A 22,288-nucleotide genomic window follows, 5' to 3' on the forward strand; every position below is an offset into this window, starting at 1 on the left:
TGTTCCACTTGGTCAGGAGGGAGGTCTGGACAGGATGTTGAAAGAAAGTGTTTCACTGGGGGTGGTCTTTGAGCAGAGGTGAAGAGTAGATCCTTAAGGTCTAAATCATACTTGATGGCAGGCCCATCTGGCTTCTCTCTGGCCGTGGTGCTGAAGGAGGCCTATAGGTTGCCTTGGGTAGGGAAGATTTGAATCTAGGGTCACAGGATTGCAAGCTTTTAGTAAGGGATTTTAGAGAGAACCAAATCCTCTCTTCCCTCATGCATTTCACATGTAGAAATTAAGGCCCAGAGATTGTGTCTTATCAGGGGTTACACATGGAGTATCCATGTTTCTGGCCCAGTAGCTGAGGGCTCTGAGGTCTCATTCTTAGCTGACAAGACATGGATGCATGAGGTCACGTACAGGGTGGGTTGCACATGCAGGTGGGATGCAGCAGTTGGAGGTCGGAGGGTTTCCTAGCAAGGGGCTCTCTGAGATCTGTAAGCTTGGATCTGCCCTCTCTAAAATGGAGAGGTTGGAGTAGACCTGGAGGGCCCCTTGTAGCTGATACCCTGGCATATTGTGTGGTTTGTGCCTGTGTGTCTGGCCTTTGTGCCTCGGTGAGATAGGCTCACAAAGGTACTTTTGGGTGGGCACATGGGCACCCCCTCAACCTCCTTGCCTCAGTCAACTCCCAGGATCTGAGCTAGTTAGTCCAATGATGTTTGGCGAATGCTCTGTCCTTGTCCTCTGGGAGAGCAGACCAGGGGGTCTGAGTCTGGCTCTGACAGCCATGGGTCAGCCTCATGGCATGCAAGGCTTGACTGTGATTTGTGGCTGGAGCAAGGGGGCTTGCAGATCCTCTGATCCAGCGAGGGCCCAGAGAACCTTGACATGAGAAGGTGCTTCAAGGGCAGGCCTGCATCACCTGCTCTGCACCAGACTCAGCTCCTCCCTCCAGGTTACTGATGCTCTTACTGCTCTCCACTCAGTGAGGAGAACCAGTGCCAGAACTGAGGGGGCAATCACACGATTCCGTGTGTTCCAGGATGGGACTAAGGGTGGTGAGAATGGAGTCACAGACCTCCTGGACCAGGGCTGGCCAAGTGGCCTTTGCTTTGGGCACCACTTCCTCCCCAGTCAGATCATGGGCGATGCAGCTTTTGGCAGCAGGTGCAAGAGCAGCTGAGATGGTGAGACCCTTGTCTGATGGGCCCCAGCTTGCCCCAGATCTCCTCACCCTGGAGACTTCTCTCTTCTAGTTACACCTTTCAGAAATATTCCTCCCCCTTCCCCCTAGTCACCCCAGCTGAGCTTTGGGGAGGTGAACCCCCCAGCCTCTTGGGGCGCTCCCCTAAAGCTTCTCCTGAGTGGTTGGTCCTGTTCGTTCCAGCTGGGGGTGCAGCCAGCAGTCAGATCAGCCAAGTGGGGAGGATTATCTGGAAAAGTAGCTCACCTCCTTCGGAGGTCATTTTCCTACACCCAATTCTTTCTCTTTTTTTGGAGGGGGGAGGGCAGGACAATTGGGGTTAAGTGACTTGCCCAAGGTCACACGACGCAATTCTCTCTTGCTTTTCTTTAAACACTGCAGTGGTTGGGTTGGTTAGTGACTGTTAAATCGGCCGTTGTTTCCGGGTTATTGGTGGGACCTCAGGGCTTTGATGGAGCTCCACGTTTTCCTTGTTGCCTAGGCACTACTGTCTCAAAATCCTTATTCACCTAAGATAAGGAGAGAAGAGGCATAGAAATGGAGGCTTCATGACCTCAGGGGCATATGGTGGCCAGGTAGGGGAATATACACAGCTTGCCTTGGCTCCTGTTCCACCTGGCAGCACGCAGACATCTTCCTGGCTTGAACATCACCAGGAGACAGTGAGATCATCTGCTTAAATCTTTTTGTATGGGAACTTGGTTCCAGCTCAGTTCCCAACCAAGCAGAAATCTACTTGAGTGTCTTAATCCTTGTGGCTGAAAGAGGGCTCAGCAAACACATTTGATCAAAACTGAGGAGGGAATACCTTTACATGCTCTGAGTGGGTCACTGGGAAAGGCTCCAAAGATTGGCCAAACTCCCCCTCGCACCTCTTGGGATCTTGGGCCCTCTGTGTCCCCCAGAGGTAGCCACACCTGTCCTGCTCCAGGACCTCTTGGCGGACCCTTGTCTGTGTTCATATTCTACCTCCTCCTGAGAACATAAGTTCCCTGAAGGCAGACACTTTTTCATTTTGTCTTTAAACCCTAGAGCTCCAGACACGTCAGGTATGTAATAATATTTGGGGGATTGTATGAGATCAGACTGGGAGAAAAAATAAGATTTTTTTTAATCAACAAAAATCTACCTTTTACAACCTGGCCAGAATGAGAAAGAAAACCAATCCCCTCCTACAAACATGTATAAACAAGAAAGACAAATCCAAAAAAAGTCACAGTTACCTTGCCAAGAGGAGGTGGCAGCATGTTTCATTGTGAGTCTTCTGGGATCATGGTCATTGTCTTCAAAAATTGCTGATCTGTTCAAAATTTTTGGTATTGCATAAATTATTCTCCTTGTTCTCAGACAGTAAAAGTTATTAAGAATCTACTACATGCCAGGCATGGTCCTAAGGTTTGGGAATACAAAGAATGACAGAAGAAGGTCTCTGGCCTCAAGGAACATGCAGTCTAATAAGGGAGATCACATGCAAGCAGTTATGCACAGACCAACTGTAGGCAGGAGAATTGGGGAAAGGCTTCCTGTATAAGGCAGAATTTTATCTGCACTCAAAGCTAAGGAAGCCAGGAGGTAATGATGAGGAGGGAGAGCATTCCAGATATGGGGGATGGCCAGAGAAAATGCTCAGTTCCTGGAGACAGAGTATTTTGTATAGGAACAGCCAGATCAGCGTCATTGGATTTAAGAGTATGTGTTGGGGAGTAAAGTGTAAGAAGAATGGGAAGGGAAGAGGGTGGTGGTTATGAAGGGCTTTGAATACCAAACAGACGGCTTTACATTTGATCCTAATAGGGCAGGGGTCAAATCTGATGGACTAGCCATGTTGTTTGAATGCAGAACATACACTTGCCAAAATGACTTTTATGGAGAACCCACACAGAACAGATGATCACATGGTGCACAGAAGAAGTGATACAAGGATGCTGTCAAGGTCTCTCTTGAGACCTTTGGAACCGATTGTGGACATGGGAGACACTGGCACAGGACCCCTCAGCATGGTGTACCCACATCAGAGAAGCTCTATGAGCAAAGCAGAATTGAAACAATTCAAAAGAAATGCACAACGTTCAAATTTAGAGAATCCACCCCAAATGTTCACATGAACGATGTGCCTGACCTGTGGTAGAGCATTCTGAGCTTGTGTCGACACGATCAGCCACAGTCGGACACACTGAAACTTGACTCTAGTATAGTGATGTCATTTTGGTCATCTTTGAGAATAAATAACAACCATTAGGGAGGGAGTCATTGGAGTTTATTGAGTAGGGGAGTGTCATGACTAGACCTGTACTCTAGGGAGACCAATATGGATGGACAGGAGTAGACAAGAGACTTGTGGGAGGCAGACCTGCCAGCAGTTAATACAGTAATCCCGGTGTGAAGTGACGAGGGTCTGGACCCGAGTGACAGCCGTGTCAGAGGAGAGAAGGGGGCGTATTCAAGAGATGTCGTGAAGGTGAAATCAGCAGGAGGCCTTGGCAACAGATTGGGCGTGGGGAAAAAGAATGAGAAATCTGGGATGTCTCCTAGATTGTTAGCCTAGGGCACTGGGAGGATGGTGGTGCCTACAATAGTGATTGGACAGGCAGGGAGGAGGGTGTGTGTTTGGGGGATGATGAGTTCAAGGTTTGCACATGTTGAAGTTAAGATGTCTATGAGACATCCAGTCCTCGATTTCCAATGGGCAGATGGAGATGTGAGACTACATGTCAGTGGAGAGGTTAGAAGTGGACAAATATGTCCGAGAATCATCAGCATAGATGGTGAAGATAGCTCTTGAGAGCTGTTGTGACCATCAAGTGAAGTAAAAAGGAAGAATCAAAGGACTCAGGACAGAACCCTGGGGGACGCCTACAATTAGAGAAGCCAACAAAGGAAACAGAAGGACTGGTCAGAGATGTAGGAGGAGAACAAGGAGAGAATAGGTGTCCTGAAAACCTAGAGGGAAGAGTATTGTCATAGGTCCTGTGTAGAGCGTTCATTGGCTCTGCTGACTTCATTCTGCCATGCTTCTCTATATTCATGACCCACAACATTTCTTATAGCTCAGTAATATTCCATTACATGCACATACCACAATTTATTAAGTCATTACCCACTTGAAAACTGTCTACTTTGCTTCTAATTCTTAGCTATTAAAAAGTGCCAGTATAAATATTTTGGAGTATATGGTAACTTTCTTCTTAGTGGTAACTTCCTTGGAGTATAAGCCTAGTAATGGGGCTCCTAATTCAAAGGATATGGATATTTTAAACACTTTATTTGCATAATTCCAAATTGTTTTCCAAAATGGTTGTACCATTTTGTAGCTCCCCCAACTTACAATGACTATTGCCACTTCCTCTGCCAATTTGCATGGTGAGAGGTGAAACATCAGGATTATTCTGGTGTGCATTTTTCTAGTTATTAGTGATTTGGAACATTCTTTCCTGTGATTGTGAATATTTTGCAGTTTTTTTTTTGATACCTGTTTGTTCATATCTTTTGACCATTTATCTGTTAGGAAGGGCTATTAATCTTATATTGATTTATACACACATATACAAAATATATGTATATATAAATAAATGTTAGCTATTATTTATTTGTTAGCTATTATAATGATTCTAGGTACATTAATTTTTGTGCAGAAGTTTTTCAGTTTCAAGTAATCAAAATTATCTTTTATCTTCTGTGATTGCCTTTAGGTAAGGAAATGCTTCTTACTCATAGCTATGAGAAGGATATGATTTATTTCTCTTCTAATTTTTGATAATATCATCTTTACTGTTAAGGCTCCATGTCAGTCTAGAATATATTGTGGAGTGTGGTATAAGGTGTTAGTCTGAGCCTGCTTTCTGCCATGCCATTTTACAGCTTGCCAGGTTATGTTTTGTTTTGTTTGTGGTCCCAGAGCCAGTCACTATTTTTATTGTGTTATGGTCTGCAAAGAAGGTATTAACTATTTCTGCCTTTTTTTTTTTACCTTTATTTATTTATTTTTATTTTATTTTATTTTTTGAGCAACCAGGGTTAAGTAACTTGCTCAAGGTTACACAGCCAGTTATTTCTGGGTGTGGTGCTAAGTATCAGAGCCCGGATTTGATCCCAGGTCATCCCAACTTTGGGGCCGGTGCTCTTACTCGCTGAGCCACCTGGCTGCCCTTCTTTTTTACCTTTATTTTAAATATGTCTGTATCCTAGTGCAATATCCATTTTTGCAAATATTCCATATGGATACTGAGAAATATGTATATTCTTTAGTAGTCTCATTTAGAAAATGCTGTAAGTCTTTTAACTCTGCTTTCTCCAGCAATTTGTTCACGTCTGTATTTTACCTTTTGTTTATCTTTATGTTAGACTTATCCAAAACAGAAAAAAATTTTGATGTCTCCTTTCACTATTGTGTTACTGTCTGTGTCCTTAAGTAGATTCTCCTTCAAATAGTCCTGTTCTTTTGTTTTTTAGATTTTCATTTTTTGTGCCCTTTTCCAAAACGGTTTTCTCTTACTCTCTTCATTATTCACCTTTTTTCTGTTTACTCTAGACCCGCATTCACCAATTCATGATTCCTATAATTATCTGGCTTCTTTTTTTTTCTCTTTATACAATCAGAAATTCCAAGGTGTCCATTCTAGGGTCTCCCCTCCAGACACTTTCTGCTACTGTCTCATAGAACTCACCCCATGGATTCCCTTTTCCATTGTTCTTCACTCCCAGAGCAGTGCCAGTTATTGCAGGTGTCAGAGAGAACAGTGCCTCATGGTAAGGCCCCTCTCTGACCACTGATCCATACTCTCCTGTGTCTTTCTTTCTACAACCTCATGGAAAGCCCCTCCTTCTGTCCACGATCTGATACTCCTCCTCGTGCCTGTTGTCCCCAAGGATTCCAACTTTCTCCTTCCCAGGACAAGTAGATGCTTTCAGTCACCAAATCCCTTTTATGGGATTAAAATTTTTTTTTTACTTATTAATATCACCTGATGAAAACCTGATTTATGGGATAATATGTTAAAAGGAAGGTCAGGCTGTTTATCTTAGTTGAGAGGTTGTTGAGTTGACTAAAATCTGCCCCATGAGATGTGAAAATGTCCTTAAAGCTATAAACGGGGGCGTCTAGGTGGCATAGTGAATAGAGCACTGATCCTGAAGTCAGAAGGACCTGAGTTCAAATCCAGCTTCAGTCACTTAACATGTACTAGCTGTGTGACCTTGGGCAAGTCACTTAACAACAATTGACCTCCAAAAAAAAAGCTATAAACATTTCTTAAATAAGATCCTAGAGAAAGAATCTCAATTGTCTCTGACTCCTTGGAAATGTAAATACTCTTCCTCAATCAGCTTATTTGGGAGCTCTCCAAATGTAGTTTAATCTGTAACTTGACTTAGTTTACCTTTAGAGTTGTTTGATAGGATTTCTTTCCTTAGGAGATGTATAAGATTATGACTCTTTAACTGTGTTCAACTTTTATGACATTGAAGGAAGTGTGGGAATATGGATCTATCTTTTCCCCAACTTTTATGGCCTAGGAGGGATGTATGAGATTGATATATGTAAAAGAATCATTTCTCTGTCACTTTGATGCAGTTTTGCCTATGATGCCATGCTAGAGTCCTAACCAGGGTTCAACTTTTCTCTGAGGTCTGAACTTATAGTTGAGCATAGTAATAAAACCTAGGTTTCCTATAATGTCTATGATATGGTGATATATATATATATATTTGGCCTCAGCCATCTCATGAACTTGGAGAGGAGATGTTTCTCCCATAACAAATTTGACAAACTCTGAAGGGAGCTTGGGAAGACTGGGGCTTTTGCTGCAGACGTTCTCCTGCATGCACAGGGTATATTTACCTTGGAGAATTTTGAAGGGGACAGTTCAACCAGGCCATATAAAGAAAGAAAATCAAAGAAAGGGAGGTAAGTTTGCCTTCTGTGTGTGTCCTGTGGACTTCTCTGTCTTGTTTTCTATTTTGTTTCTGCTTTTTGTCCCTTGCATTTAATAATGAATCTGTTCAAACTTTTGAGGGTGCTTAGTTTACTAGCTGCTCAGAGATTCTGATGAGCAAGCCACTGTGATTCAGGTGTCTAAAGCAAGGGCTGAACTGAGAAACTCTGGCTTTTAAAAGGCGGGACGAGACATTTCACCCCAAATCTTGTGCCATTTTTTTGTAGCCTCATTTTTGGGGCAGACGTGTAAATAAGAGACTTGTTTGTGTGTAATGGCCATTGTTTGTAATTCAATCCAGGGGTGATCAGGGGCCATGGTTCTGACTGCTGTGTAGGTGGTCGGTCCTCACTCAGCACCCCTAGTCTGGTATAAAGTGCTGCGGTGGGTTCCTCAGAGATCCCTTTCCAGTCTGCTTCTGATCCAGCCTGGTAGGGTCCAACGCTGTGGTCTGACCACTAGTGAAGTGATCCTAGTGAGGATGGATGTCTAGCATATACTTTGGTGTTATATGAGTATAGGTCAGAAATCATCTGGAGATCTCTTCTTTCTGTTTACTCTCTCAGTTATCTATCCTTCAGTGTTGCCATCACCACCAACAGAGCTTTGGACTGACATCAAATTTTATTTTGAGGGATTCAGTTAAATTCATTTCAATCCAAATTTGGTTCCAAAATAATTCTTCTTTTGGGTTCCTCAGATTTTGGTTCAAATATTTCTGGTAAACTTAAAAAAAATTTTTAACTCTAAAAGTGTAGGATCTAGTCAGTTAATTTCTTCTAAAGACACTCCTAGGGTCTTTTTTCTAGGTTAATTGAGAAAAAAATTCCTAACAAGGAATTCAAATTCTCTAAAACACCATTTAAAAATTTTTGGACAGGATTAATTTCAGGGGAGAGATATCTGTAAAGCTACTTACAAGCAGCTCTGTTGAGGATTGCTGCTGTGAATAAATTTAAGGGTCTAATCACATAGTATAATGAACTCTCTATTTATTTAGCAATAAACTAAAGCAAAACATTCAAGAAACTAAAGCACAACATTCACAACAATATAACATAACAACTTATTACTAAGGTGACCACATAGTCTTAAACAAAAGATATTGTTCAGTAAGGCACAATTTCCTCTATATTGAGTTCCCAAATCAAGTCTTCTTTCATATTAACTCCAGGCTGGCTTCCAGTCATCCTTAAGTCAGTCATCCTTAAGGAGTAGTAGAAAGTACAAACCCCATCCACCCCTAGGTCACAGTAAGTTAGAATATCATCAGTCAGCACTGAGTACTCTAGTAAACCCTTCTTTCATCTTAACTCAAGGCTGACTTCCAAAGCCCATGGCTCTTCTTTCATGCTTCTGGCTTTTGGCTGGATTTACCTCACTCATGCCTGGATTCACAGGTAGGCAGTTCTCTGCTCCATTCTATATCTCAGGCCACAGGGACTATTCCACTCCAAACCCTTCTCAGTTTGTTTCTAGGATGACAAAGCTTAACAGAGCTACAACAATATTTGCACACATTTCTGGCACTATCATCTCAATTCACTTTCTGTCTGACACAGTAACACAAATCAACAGACAAGGCTTCTGTCTGAGAAATCAGACACAAATCAACAGTAAAGCCCCGGGACGTCTGTCAACAGCAGTAAAGCCCTCTCTCAGGACTTCTGTATCAACAGACAGAATGCTTTGTTCTGACAAAGTAACAATGCAGACAGGACAGACAGAGTGCCACACATCATAAATATTCTCCCTTTCAGTTCTGCTTGGTTCCAGCTTTTCTCTGAACTTTTACTTGAGCTTTTATCTGCTCTGCTGCTTCTATTCCACCCTTCCTCTTCTCTTTTGGCAAACTCCTTCCACCATGGGCTCCATGTGATGACCTTAGGCCTAGTAAGGGCAGGGAAGGTCTCCAAACTCCCTTAGGCCTAACACAATTTGTACTGTTTCCAACAAAGACTTGACACAATCGAAGGCACTTGAATAAGATGAAGCAAGCAGTAAAATACTAGTTTCCTTGCCACTACAATACCTTGGGCACTGAGAAGGATCCTCCAGTTTTAACACCCTGTGTTGGATTATATTGGCTATCGTGAATCTGGAGATCTTGGCATATTTGGGTAGACCCCAAGAATCAGAAATTCTGCTTGAAAGTTGGAAAGCCGGCTGCCCAAACAATTGACTTTGATGCCTTTCACTGAAGTATCTACGCATCCATGGGCTATGATCATCAGAAAATCTGCCACCTCATTATGCAAGTGAGGAGCCAGGATCCTGGACTCCCAGCATGACTCACTCTCCTGACTCTTGACAAGAATAGGGACAGGACCAGATTTAGGGAGCTTAGCCAAGGGGTGAGTGAACATTCTGTAGAATGATGAGGAAGATTAAAGACAGTCTTGAGGTGGTGCAGGACAAATCCTGGGTCAAGCTGCAGATGAGACCTGGGACTCATTTTTTAACATTAACCTCTGGTTGGGAAGCTAAAACAGTGATAAAATGTGTCCCTCATGACCACTGTAGATGATAGAATAAAAGAAAGGAGGGGAAAAAACATTGAGCAATAATCTCAACAAACTAAACTTTGCAGTGGTCCCTTTCAGGGCAAGGAGAGTACTGTCAGCCATCATCACTTTCTCAGACTCTTGAGAGGTCAAAGAAGAGCCTTGGGATTCCTTTTTTTTAAGGCTGTATCTGCATTGCAGGCAGAGAGAACACTGGAAATAGGACTGCCCCCATAGATCTACTGGCATTGTTTCAAGTTCTTAGAAGGAACTGATACTGCAAACCCCATTATTCTAGAATGGTTGGGAAATTGGGGTGATTTAACACTGTTATCTAAGTTCATTAACGAAGTTTCATACCTAAATCCTCTCTCCCTGCTCTCTGTGATACTGCAGTTCTGATGCTGAACTTCCTTTCCCAATAAGCAGGGACTTATTTCCACTGACTCTTTGATCAGGGAGGTTATAGTAATCTCTTCTGCATCTTAATCATGGCCAAGGAGAATTTATGGCATTCTAACCTAATTAGAGACTAAATTTGTAACTGAAATGTAATATCTTTCTGTAAATTTCCAAGTTGGAGTTTGAATTTTTCTGTAAATACGGAAATGTCTTACTGTATTTTTTTTTTGGGGGGGGGAGGAGGGAATTTGCAGCTTCCTAAAACTAAGGCTAAATGTGAATAATGTTTAAGGCCTTTAAAAAAAAGTTCACACTTTCCCTAGGAAGGTGATAGATTCATTGTTTTTATAAAGTAATTTCACCACCTGGAAAATGCAAAAGAAGCAAAATTGGTTGGCAGTCTGCAGTCTATAGGCCTTATCAAGTGATACCTTCTTCTCTGAATGATTTCACAGAATTGCTTAAGTAAATTAGAGGCAAAATACTCAAAAGAAATTGAAATAGATTGTTCAACTTGAAGGGCAGTTAGGCAGCACAGTGGATAGAGTGCTCAGCCTGGACTCAGAGACTCCTCTTCCTGAGTTCAAATCTGGCCTCAGACACTTCCCAGCTGTATGACTCTGGGCAGGCCATATCCTCCTCTGCTCAGGGTTCCTCACCTATAAAATGAGCTGTGGAAGGGGCAGCTAAGTGGCACAGTGAATAGAGCATTGACCCAGGAGTCAGGAGGGCTGGGTTCAAATTTGACCTCAGACAGACTTACAATCTGTGTGACCTTGGGCAAGTCACTTAACCCCAATTGCCCTGCCTTCCCCCCTCCAAAAAGACAAAAAAAAAGTAAAAAAAATAAACCTTGCAGAAGGAAATGGCAAACCCCGCCAGTGTCTTTGCAAGAAAACCCCAAATGGAGGCATGAAGAGTTGGACGTGACTGAAAATGACTAAAAGACAATAACCTGAAACTTGAAATGTTAAAGATAAGAAAGTTCATACAAAAAAGATTCACTGGAGTGTTAGACTTGTGTGTAATTATGAACTAAGGATGAGATGAGAATGAAGATGGAAATAAAGGAAAGTGCTAAAGGTAAAGGGAAGGGCTGAATCAGAGAGCAGCAAGAGAAGGCCTGTTTGGGGTTTGAAGGGCTTTACTCAAAGTCCACTGAAAGGGAAAAGAGAAAGTTTAAGCAAATAGAGATGAGCAGAGAACGAGGGGACAGTTAAAGGAAGTTGGGATCCATTTGTGCTGATCTAGTATGAATGGATAGATAGTCTGAAGGCCAACGATTGGGCTTTGGGAAAGAGAAGCTTCAGCAGGTGTTTAAAAATCTCATTGGGATAAGGAGGGCATGGGAAACAATGTGAAGAAACGCCTCTTAAAATTGCAACTGACAGGATTCTACCACTTACCAATGGAAACTACAGAAATACCTTTGTAGTGTAGAATTATTTGAGTAGAACATACTGAAGCTCTGTCCCTGAACTACAATTAGAAGAGTGTGTTCCAATCCTTGTGTGGGGATCATGCGGTCATAATATAGGGAGCTAGGTGGCACAGTAGATAGAGTGCTGGGTCTGCAGTCAGGGATACTCATCTTTGTGAGTTCAAATCTTGTCTCAGACATTGCTAGCTGAGTGACCTTGGGCAAGTCACAACCTGATTTTCCTCAGTTTCTTCATCTATAAAATGAGCTGCAGAAGGAAATGGCATATCACTCCAGTATCTTTGCCAAGAAAACCCCAGAAGGGGTCACAAAGATGTGGACGTTACTAAAGCGATCAACAAAAACACAATATCATTATGTTTACAATTTCCATAATTTAGGAGAGGCTTATGAGCCCCCAAAAGAAGATAAGAATGTGTGACTGCTATCATCAGTCTCTGGGATTGAGCTAACTGAAAGCAGTCAGCTCATCTCAATTTGAGATGCTGGCAGCTGATGGTTCTTGGGGCAATTGAGATGGAGACCATTTGTAACTGTAAATCTAGATTTGATTGAGTTTGTCCTGAAACTAAATGATAATGTGGTCTCATTTAGAGTGAGATGTACCAGGACAATTGTGGTGATGTCTGATCCTCTATAGGTAGGTCAGACTTTAATGGGCATCTGATATTAAAGTTATGTGCTTAGAAATTTCATGAATAAACATTAAAAGTGTAATGATTAATTTTGAATGCGATTAATATGGAATGCCAAATTGGTGGGTGACTGAAATGATTTTTTTTCTATGTAAGATGATTTAGAAATGCATTCAAATGAAATGATGTTATTTGCCAAGCAATACACTTTATGTTTTAAAAATCTAGAATATTGTTGATATTATTGTTAGGCTTCCTTGCATTGTGCTGTTTGGGAAATCATTGTATAAGAAATGCTGTGAATTTGAACAGTGATACCCAGAGGGTGATACAATTTTATCTTTAAGAAATTAATTTCTTTTTTAATTTAGATGCTGTTAGATTATGAATTGAGCTTTTACAAAATGTAATCGCAGTGCTTAAAAATTGTTAAGTATTTAATTTGGTACATTTTGCATTAAAATGAAAAACAATAATAACTTACTATTTAGAGAAAAAAATACCACAGATTTTTTTCTTATCTGTGAAATTCTTTGGGGACTTACCAGATTCTTTGGGACCTTCTATTTGGGCAAGGTCATAAAATTTTATCAGGTTTGTTGACAACACAGTGTAGAATTCTAAACTATTGAAGTTGTTTTAATGAGAAACCAGGACCATTCACAGCTGAAGAAAGAAGGCTTACAAGTTTGTTTTGTAAGAAGAGATTTTTTTTTGTCTGATAGATTGTTTGACTGTTGCTTAAGGGACTCTTACCTGGAATCGAACAGAGCAAGGAAGCCTTGTCATGTTTTCCTTCTGGCAGGCTGGTCTGTGCCTGATTTCTGTCATAGCCATGCCCTTCCTTTTGTTCATAGCAAGCTCCAAAATCAGGGTAGGCGAACTACAGAAGCAGTTTTTTCTAATGATGAACCTTTCTGCATCTCTGAATTACTCTACTAGGATGTAAGTATGGAAGATCTTAACGTTTTAAATGTTATTCTTCTGAATTTGTGGTCATTGTTTGTTCCAACTGCCTAACCTAAGCAGCTAGGCTTGCCATCCATTCCCTTGTTAACGATGAGGTGTCCATGTAGCATCAGGTCTGTATGTGACACCTCTTTCCAGAGGATGTAGTTTTATATATCTACATACGTACATACATACACACATACATATACACATATACACGGATACATATGTGTATCTGTGAGGGCCTGACTTTTAAAATGAACCATTTTGTCTCTTAATATTATCAGAGAAGATTTCAAAACAGAAAAAAAGATTTTAAAATTCCTTTTTAATTATTAATGCAATTTTATGTATAAAATCCTTAATCGAATTTTGAGAACTTATTACTAAAACATAATCAAAGCCACATACGTGTGTATATGTATTCTCAAAGCAGGGGGAGAAATAGATGTGACAAAAATATAAAAGTTTGGTATCAAATTTTAGGTAAAAGTTTTAGGTTTCAATGGACTAGTAAACTTTACTTTGAGAAAAGCAATAAGATTAACCTTCTCTCCAAGAACTAGAATGCGTATCTCTGTAATCTATTTTTAGGATTAGCTTCCAAGTATTTCTGCTAAGAACAGTGAAAAAAGGGGCAACTAGGTGGCATAGTGAATAGAGCACTGGCCCTGGAGTCAGGAGGACCTGAGTTCAAATGTGGCCCCAGACACTTACCGTGTACTAGCTGAGTGACCTTGGGCAAGTCACTTAACCCCAACTGCCCTGCCCACCCCCCTACAAAAAAAAAAGAACAGTGAAAAAAATGTGATATTCCTGGATGATGTATGTCTTTACATTTTTCTTTTGATCCTAAATGTAAATAATAAGATTGAAAAATTAGAACAAAAGACTGAACATTTTAAAGATTTAATTAAATATATACAGATTAATATTTTTTTTTGGAAAAAAATTTTCTTTTCTTCTTTTTTCTCCTGGGATAGACAGGCTTTGCTTATGTTTTAGTAATAAATTCTCAAAATTGTATTCTAGATTTTATATACAAAATTGCATTAATGATTATAAAGACATTTCTAAATCTTTTGTTTTCAGTTTTGAAGTCTTTCTCTAATAATATCAAGAGACAGAAGGACTCATTTTACAACTCAGGCCCTCATGGCTCTGCTTTAAGATTCTTCCCTCAGACTATAGATTACATTTTCCATATCAGGCATTTCAGGGTTCAGGTAAAGATAGAGAGAACAAGTTATATGTAAATTCTGTGAACTTACACATAAATGATAGGTTGCTATTTGGTGTTCTTACATAGCTCTGTTTTTCATAAGGTTAGCTCCATAATATTTGCACTGGTTTTCACCACATGAAGGAGTTAACCCAGGGAACCTGCGCTTGTGACTTTGGAACCAAGGAAGCTGATGTGCTGGGAGGAACACTTCTCCAGAACCATTACGAGAATGATGGCTGTTCCAGAATCCCCAATTCCCAAGGGAAGATGTGTCCAAGGACCAGTTGACTCCATGGAACAGCTAAGAGTCAAGATGAAATGAGCTAATTAAATCTGGAGGGTGTTATCAGAACAAGCTGGACCAAGGAGACATATTATTCAATTCTGATGATTATAGTGATTCTTGGTTTACTACTGTATCCGGTGTTTTCTAATATTTAATATCCAATATTCCTCTAGGAATGTACGTATAACTCCATTTGAGAATATGCCTAATGCAGAGATTGAATTTATGATCAATATGGGGGAAACTGTAATGGGAATTTTTGAATTATGACTTATTGACCTCACCTAACTAAAATCTGACTCGGAATTGGTGGTGTTGAGGGAAGGTCGGGACAGTTTCTCCTAGCTGGGAGATTGTTGAATTGACCAAAACCTGTCCTATGGGATGTGAAAATTAGCTTCACCAGAGAAAGACTCTCAGGCATCCTTGACTCCTTCACAACATGTATCTCTTCCTCCTCAATCAGCTTATTTGTGAGCCCTCTAAATGCTGTTTGATCTGTAACCTGACTTAGATTGAGCTTGTCTGGAGAGGTTTATTTCCTTAGCAAATATACAAGATTATGACTCCGTTTAATTAAGTTAAACTTTTACAACATTGAAGGAGGCATATTTCCTATGATGTGTCTACCTTTTCTTTAACTTTTATGGCCTAAAAGGAAGGTACAAGATTGCAATATGTAAAAAATTGTTTACCACTTTCTGTTCTGAACTATTTATTTTTCTTTCAAATCTTTCTCCAGGTGCTTTTATTTCATATAATGCTAATGGAAAATTCAGTGTATCCTTAGAATCTGCTTGCCCCTGTTGTGGTTAAATTTGCCATAATTTTAAATGCTGGTTGAGTTATTCTTTGGTCCATTCATCCCTTTCAGCTTTGCTGCATTGCCCACAGCCACACTCATGCCCCGAGTTCACAGTATTTCTTCTTTATTTATATTTAATTTATTATTTCAAACTGAAATGCCCCCCAAAAGAATTATTACCTTCCACAGAGCAGAACACAAAATAATCTTGGTGAAGCCATGAATCTCCATTTGATGCTGATTTAAAAATAAATTCATTTTCACTTAGAGATGATTCAGTCTCTGGACTGCCCCATCAGCCTACCTAGCCTACCTATCCATCAATCAATAAATATCTATCTACCTACCCATCAGCTGCCTAGCCTACCTCAGGATGATGATGCCCTGAGGCCTGCTCTCCTAATGGGTGAATGCCTGGCCAGCCTCCCCATTTCTTGAGAGGTATAATCCATGCTGCTTACTTCACTGCCATTTCAACTCCATCTCTAACCTTCCATATTCTCAGCTATCTTACCCTACATGAATACTGCCTTCATTCCAAACTGTACAAAAAGTCAACTCAAGGAAAATAGGAAAGCACCTCCCCCCCGCCCCCAGCAAAGTGAGGGACACGTGCCCTGAGGCTGCAGAGCAGAGAGCTCCTGAGAAGCCAGTGAGGTCATCAGAGATCCCTAGAGTGGGGACATCGGGAGTCTGGGGAAGTGGCAATAGCCAGCAGCTCTGCCAGTACAAGGAGAAGCCCAGGCCAAGGGACTCCAAGGTCACCAATACGTTATCCTGAGAGAACAATGAAGATCTAGCATTCTGAACTTCAAAGACCCAGGGAGTCTGAACCCCAGGAAGCAGAGGCTAACACAAGAACCAGGGGATGCAGGGTAAGACAGACAAAGGCCAAATACCCAAGCTCAAACACCCAGCATGGTGAGGATAGAGCCTGGCCCTTGAAAAAGCCCTAATTCAAAAACTAAAACTAGTACATAGGGAGATAGATTGATCAATCAATAGATAGAATGTAGACAGAAGGGCAGGTAGATAAATATGTAGGGGGACAGAACATGCATTAAGCACTCACTATGTGCTCAGTACCGGAAATACAAATGCAAGAAAAGAAGGTGATCCCTACTCTAATACAGTCCCTCATCATCTCACACCTGGCTAGTTACAGTAGCTGCTGGGGCTGGAGTGGAATCTGCATGCCTCAGGTCTCTCCCCTCCAGTCCATCATTCAGTCACCAAATGATTTTCCTAAAGTGTAGGCCCAAACACGTCAATCCTCCCTGCCCCCCCATAACCTCTACAGGCTCCCTATTGCCTCCAGGATCAGAGACAAAATGCTCTTTTGGCTTTGGAAGCTCTTCCTAACCTGCCCCCTCTTATCTTTCCAGTCTCTTTACTCCTCACTCCCCAACACATACTCTTCCATCCAGTGACGACTGACTTCCTGGCTATTCCACAACAAGACCTTCCATCTCCTGGCATTTCTTTGGCCATTCCTGTAACCTGGAATGCTCTCCCTCCTTTTCTCCAACTACTGACCTTGACCTTCAAGTCCCAACTAAAATCCAATCTTCTGAGTCCTACCGAATTCCTTCTACAACAAAATATGGTTGTGATAGCTAAACCAGGGAGAGCAAATAGAGAAAGAAAACTATAGGCCAATTTCCCTAATAAACATTGATGCAGTCATTTTAAAGAATATAGTAGCAAGGAAACTACAGCAACACATCTCAAGATCATGCACTATGACCAGGTGGAGTTGATACCAAGAATGCAGGGCTGGTTCAATATCAGGAAATCTGTCAGCATAATTGACCAAGTCAGTAACAAAAACAACACAAATCATATGATTACCTCAAGAAATGCAGAAAAAGCTTTTGACAAAATACACTACCTATTCCTATTTAAAACACTGGAAAACAGGAATCAATGGAACCTTTCTTAAAATGACAAGTAGTCTTTTATCTGAAGCCAAGAGCAGCTATTATCTATAGTGGGACAAACTAGAAGCCTTCCTAACAAGATTAAAAGTGAAACAAGGATTTCTATAATCGCTGCTATTATTCAGTATTGCATTAGAGTTGCTAGCTATAGAAATAAAAGAAGAAAGAGAAATTGAAAGAATAAAAAAAGTCTGGAAAAATGAGCAAATAGCAAAAAAGAAAACTTGATCATAAGTAGCTACTATGGTGACTGGGAAGATCAAGATGGAAACTTAGAAGAAGATGATGTCAAAACATTTTATAGAAATGACCTCCAAAAATGAATTAGTGAAAAAGAGACTTGCCCTGGGAGAAGAAGCAGGGAGAGTAAGAATAAGGAAAATTATTTCACATAAAAGAGGTGTGCAAGAAAAGAACTTTTACATGGAGAAATGTGGGGGCAGGGTGGACAATACTTGAACCTCATTCTTATCTGCTTTACTTTAAAGATGAAAGAATATATGCAAATACACACTCTGAATTGGGCACAAAACCTATTTTACTCAACAGGGAAAGGGGAGAGTGATAAGGGGAAGTGTGTTTCAAGGGATGCAGTAGTCAGAAGCATAACAGATGTTTGAGGAGGGACAGGGTAAAAAGGGGACAAATGAGAAAACAGGATGGAAGGAAGTTTATAGACAATCATAACTGTGAATGTGAATGGGATGAATTCACCCATATAATCTAATGGATTAGAAGCCAGAGTCCAAAAATTTGTTGTTTACAAGAGACAGGAAGACACACAGAGTTACAGTAAGTGACTGGAGCAGAATCTATTAGGCTTCAGCTGAAGTTTTTTTAAAAAGGCACGGGTAGCAAGCATAATCTTAGAGCAGCAGCAAAAATAGATCTAAAAAGAGGGAAACAATGAAACTGCATCTTGTTAAAAGATATTAGAGATGATGAAATCATATCAGTACTAAACATGTATGCACCCAATAGCATCCAGATTCTCAAAAGTTAAATGAGTTGCAGGAGGCTATTGATAGTAAAGTTATTGCCCCCTCTCAGAGCTAGATCAATCTAGCCATAAAATAAATAAGAGAAAAAATGAATGGTATTGTTATTTTCTTTCAGTCATGTCTGACTTTTTTTTTTTTTTTTACCCTATTTGGGGTTATCTTGTCAAAGATAACTTGGAGTGGTTTGCCTTTTCCTTCTCCAGTTCATTTTACAGATGAGGAACTGAGGCAAACAGGATTAAGTGATTTTCCCAGGGCCACACAGCTAGTGAGTGCCTGAGACCAGATTTAAACTCAAAAAGATGAGTCTTCCTGACTCCAGGCCCAGCTATCTAACTACTGCACCACCTAGCTGTCCCCAAGGAGATGAATACAATTTTATAAAAGTTAGATATGATGTACTTTTGTAGAAAATTGAATCAGAATAGAAAGAAATATACCTTTTTTCCTCAGTTATTTATCATATCTTCACAAATCTGACCATGTAGGCATAAAAACCTCACAAACAAATGCAGAAAAGAAGTATTAAATGTGGCCTTTTAAGACTATAATGCAATACAATTACTTTTAATAATCATATAAGCATAGATTAAAAATAAACTAAATAGGGGTGGCCAGGTAGCACAGTGAGTAAGAGCACTGGCCCCAGAGTCGGGATGACCTGGGATTGAATCTGGGGTCACATACTTAGCACCACACCCAGAAATACCTTTGAGCAAGTTACTTAACCCCAGTTGCTAAAAAAAAAAATCAACTAAATAATACAATCCTTAAGAATGAGTGAGTCAAGGGGTGGCTAGGTGGCTCAGTAAATAGAGCACTGACCCTGGAATCAGGAGGACCTGAGTTCAAATGTGACCTCAGACACTTAACACTAGCCCTGTGACCTTGGGCAAGTCACTTAACACCAATTGCCCTGCCTTCCCCCCTCTAAAAAAAAAGAAAAAAACATTCTTTGGGGCGGCTAGGTGGTGCAGTGAGTAAAGCGCTGGACCCAGAGTCAGGAGGACCCAAGTTCGGTTCCGGCCTCAGACACTTAACACCCACACAAAAAATCTAGCCATGTAACCTTGGGTAAGTTACTTAACCCCAATTGCCCTCCAAAAAGGAAAAAAAAAACGAGTGAGTCAAAGAACAAATGGGACAGAGCCAAAACAGTATTTAGGGGAAATTTCTATTTCTAAATGTGTATATCACTAAGAGAGAAAGAACAGGCTGGTGAATTGGACGTGCAACTGAAAAAGTTAGAAAAAGAACAAAATAAAAGTCTTCAATTATATTTGGGGTTATCTTGTCAAAGATAACTTGGAGTGGTTTGCCTTTTCCTTCTCCAGTTCATTTTACAGATGAGGAACTGAGGCAAACAAGATTAAGTGATTTTCCCTGATAGAAATAGAAATCCTGAAAATCAAAGGAGAGATTATCAAATTGAAAGAGAACAATTGAACTAACAAAACTTGGAACTTGCTTTATGAAAAAAAAATCAATAAATTTGATTAAAAAAGGAAAGATTATCAAATAACCATTATCAAGAGCGAAAAAGGTGAATGCACCACCAATGAGAATGAAATTAAAGGAATTATCAGGAGTTATTTTGTCCAATTATATGCTAGTAAATCTGATAATCTAAGTGAAATAAGTAAATAAATACAAAGATATGAATTGCTCAGAATAAAACAGAAGCTGCAATACTTAAGCAGTCTTTTCCTAGAAAAGGAAATTTAGCAAGAAATAAATGATCTACATAAGAAACAATATTCCCAGGACCAGGTGAATTTACCAGTGAATTCCAGTAAACATTTTAGGAACTATCACTCCCAATACTGTATAAACTACTTGAAAAAACAGGTAAAGAAGGAGTTCTACTAAATTCCTTCTATGTGACAAATATGATTTTTCCTGGAAAGACTTAAATGAACTGATGCAAAGTGAAGTGAACAGTACCAGGAGAAGATTGTATGCAGTAACAGCAATATTGCACAGTGATCAGCTGTGAATGACTTATTCTCGGTAATACAACGATTCAAGACAATACCAAAGAACTTATGATGAAAAGTTCTATATATTCAGAGAAAGAACTAAGTCTAAATGCAGATCAAAACCTACTTTTTGAAACTTTCTTTTTTTGTTTTTCGGTCTGTCTCCCTCTCTCCCCCACATGACTAAAAAGGCAATGTGTTTTACAGGACTTGCACATGTGCAGTCTATATTAAATTGCTTGCCTTCTCAGGGACAAGAGAGGGGAGGGAAGGAGAATGAAAATTTGGAACACAAAATTAAAACAAATTAAAAATATCTTTTTACGTGTAATTGGAAAAATATTTTTACAAACCAATTTATGACTTTGATACCTAAACCAGGAAGATCAAAATTAAAGGAAAAAAAAACTATAGACAAATTTCCCTAATGAATATTGATGCAAATTTTTTTTTTTGGAGGGGGGAAGACAAGACAATTGGAGTTAATGACTTGCTCAAGGTCACACAGTTAGTTAATTGTCAAGTATGTGAGGCTGGATTTGAACTCAGGTCCTCCTGACTCTAGGGTCAGGGCTCTATTCACTGTGCTGCCTAGCTGCCTCAAAATTTTTTAATAAAATATTAGCAAGGAAACTATAGAAATATATAAAATTGGACTCTGGAAATAAAAGACTTGAGCATAAAAAGGTAAACACGAAAGAAAAATTTTAAGGGAATCAAAAAGATTAAACAATTTTTAGAAAATTTTATTTAGTATTTTGTTTTTCCCCATTTACATGTAAAAATTTTTTTAACATTCATTTTTAAAACTTTGAGTTCTGGAGGATGCTAGGTGGCTCACTGATTAGAATACCAGCCCTGGAGTCAGGAGGACCTGAGTTCAAACACAAAACTAGCCATGTGACCTTGGGGAAGTCACTTAACTCCAACTGCCCTGCCCTTCTCCCTCCCAAAAAAAGCAACCCCCCCAAACTTTGGGTTCCAAATTCTCTCCTTTCCTTCCTTTCCAGTATCCCCCCCACTCCCATTGATAAGCCAAGCAATTCAATATAGGTTATACATGTGTAGTCATGCAAAAATTTCCATATTAGTCATGTTGTGAAAGAAAACATAGACCCCCCCCAAAAAAACCCTGAAGAAAATAAAGTAGGGGGGTAGAGCCAAGATGGCAGAGTAGAAGCAAGACCTCTCCACTGCTCCTGCTTCCACCTTCCCCAATCCATGTAAAAAGGGGACTCTAAACAAACTTTGGAGCTGCAGAACCCACAAAATGACACAGAGAAGCTAACCTCCTGCTGAGGACAGCCTGGCAGGCTGGCAGGAATCAGCCAGCGAATCGCTCTGGGAGCCCAGCTCAGCCCCAACCTGAGGCTTTAGCCCCAGGGCGGGCTGACCCTGGCAAGAGGGACTCCAGATCAGCAGCATTTCCAGATTTATCAACACATAGATGCTAAGGACAGTGTGAGAGGTCAGTGCAGTCTGGACTTTGGACCCAGTAAGTGGGAGTGCATGGCTTTTGCCCCAGGAGTGAGAAGCCTCTGAGGCCCTGGCACAGCCAGCCAGTGCCATGTGGCAGCTTCAGCTCCTGGCCTGCAGGGTGTAGGGGGACCAAGCACCAGTCTGAGGGGTAATCTCTCTTGCTTTAACCTGCTTGGATCTGGATTGCAGTCTAGAGTGGAGGTTCTGGGGTGTGTGTCCAGCTTGTAAGAGTGTGTGGAGACCTCAGAGAGGGTACCGATCTAATACCTCTGGCAAGAAAACCCCAGCGTAGGGAGGCCAGGTAGCACAGCGAGTAAGAGCACTGGCCCTAGTGCTGGGATGACCTGGGGATAGAATCTGGGCTCAGACACTTAGCACTCACCCAGAAACACCTGGCCATGTAACCTTGAGCAAGTTACTTAACCCCAATTGCTAGAAGAAGAAGAAGAAGAAAGAAGAAGGAAGAAGAAGAAGAAGAAGAAGAAGAAGAAGAAGAAGAAGAAGAAGAAGAAGAAGAA

This window comes from Petaurus breviceps, unplaced genomic scaffold, assembly GCF_028583685.1.
Source record: "Petaurus breviceps papuanus isolate PSGF00001 unplaced genomic scaffold, PetGlider_PUasm1.0 555, whole genome shotgun sequence".
Lineage (NCBI taxonomy): Eukaryota > Metazoa > Chordata > Mammalia > Diprotodontia > Petauridae > Petaurus > Petaurus breviceps.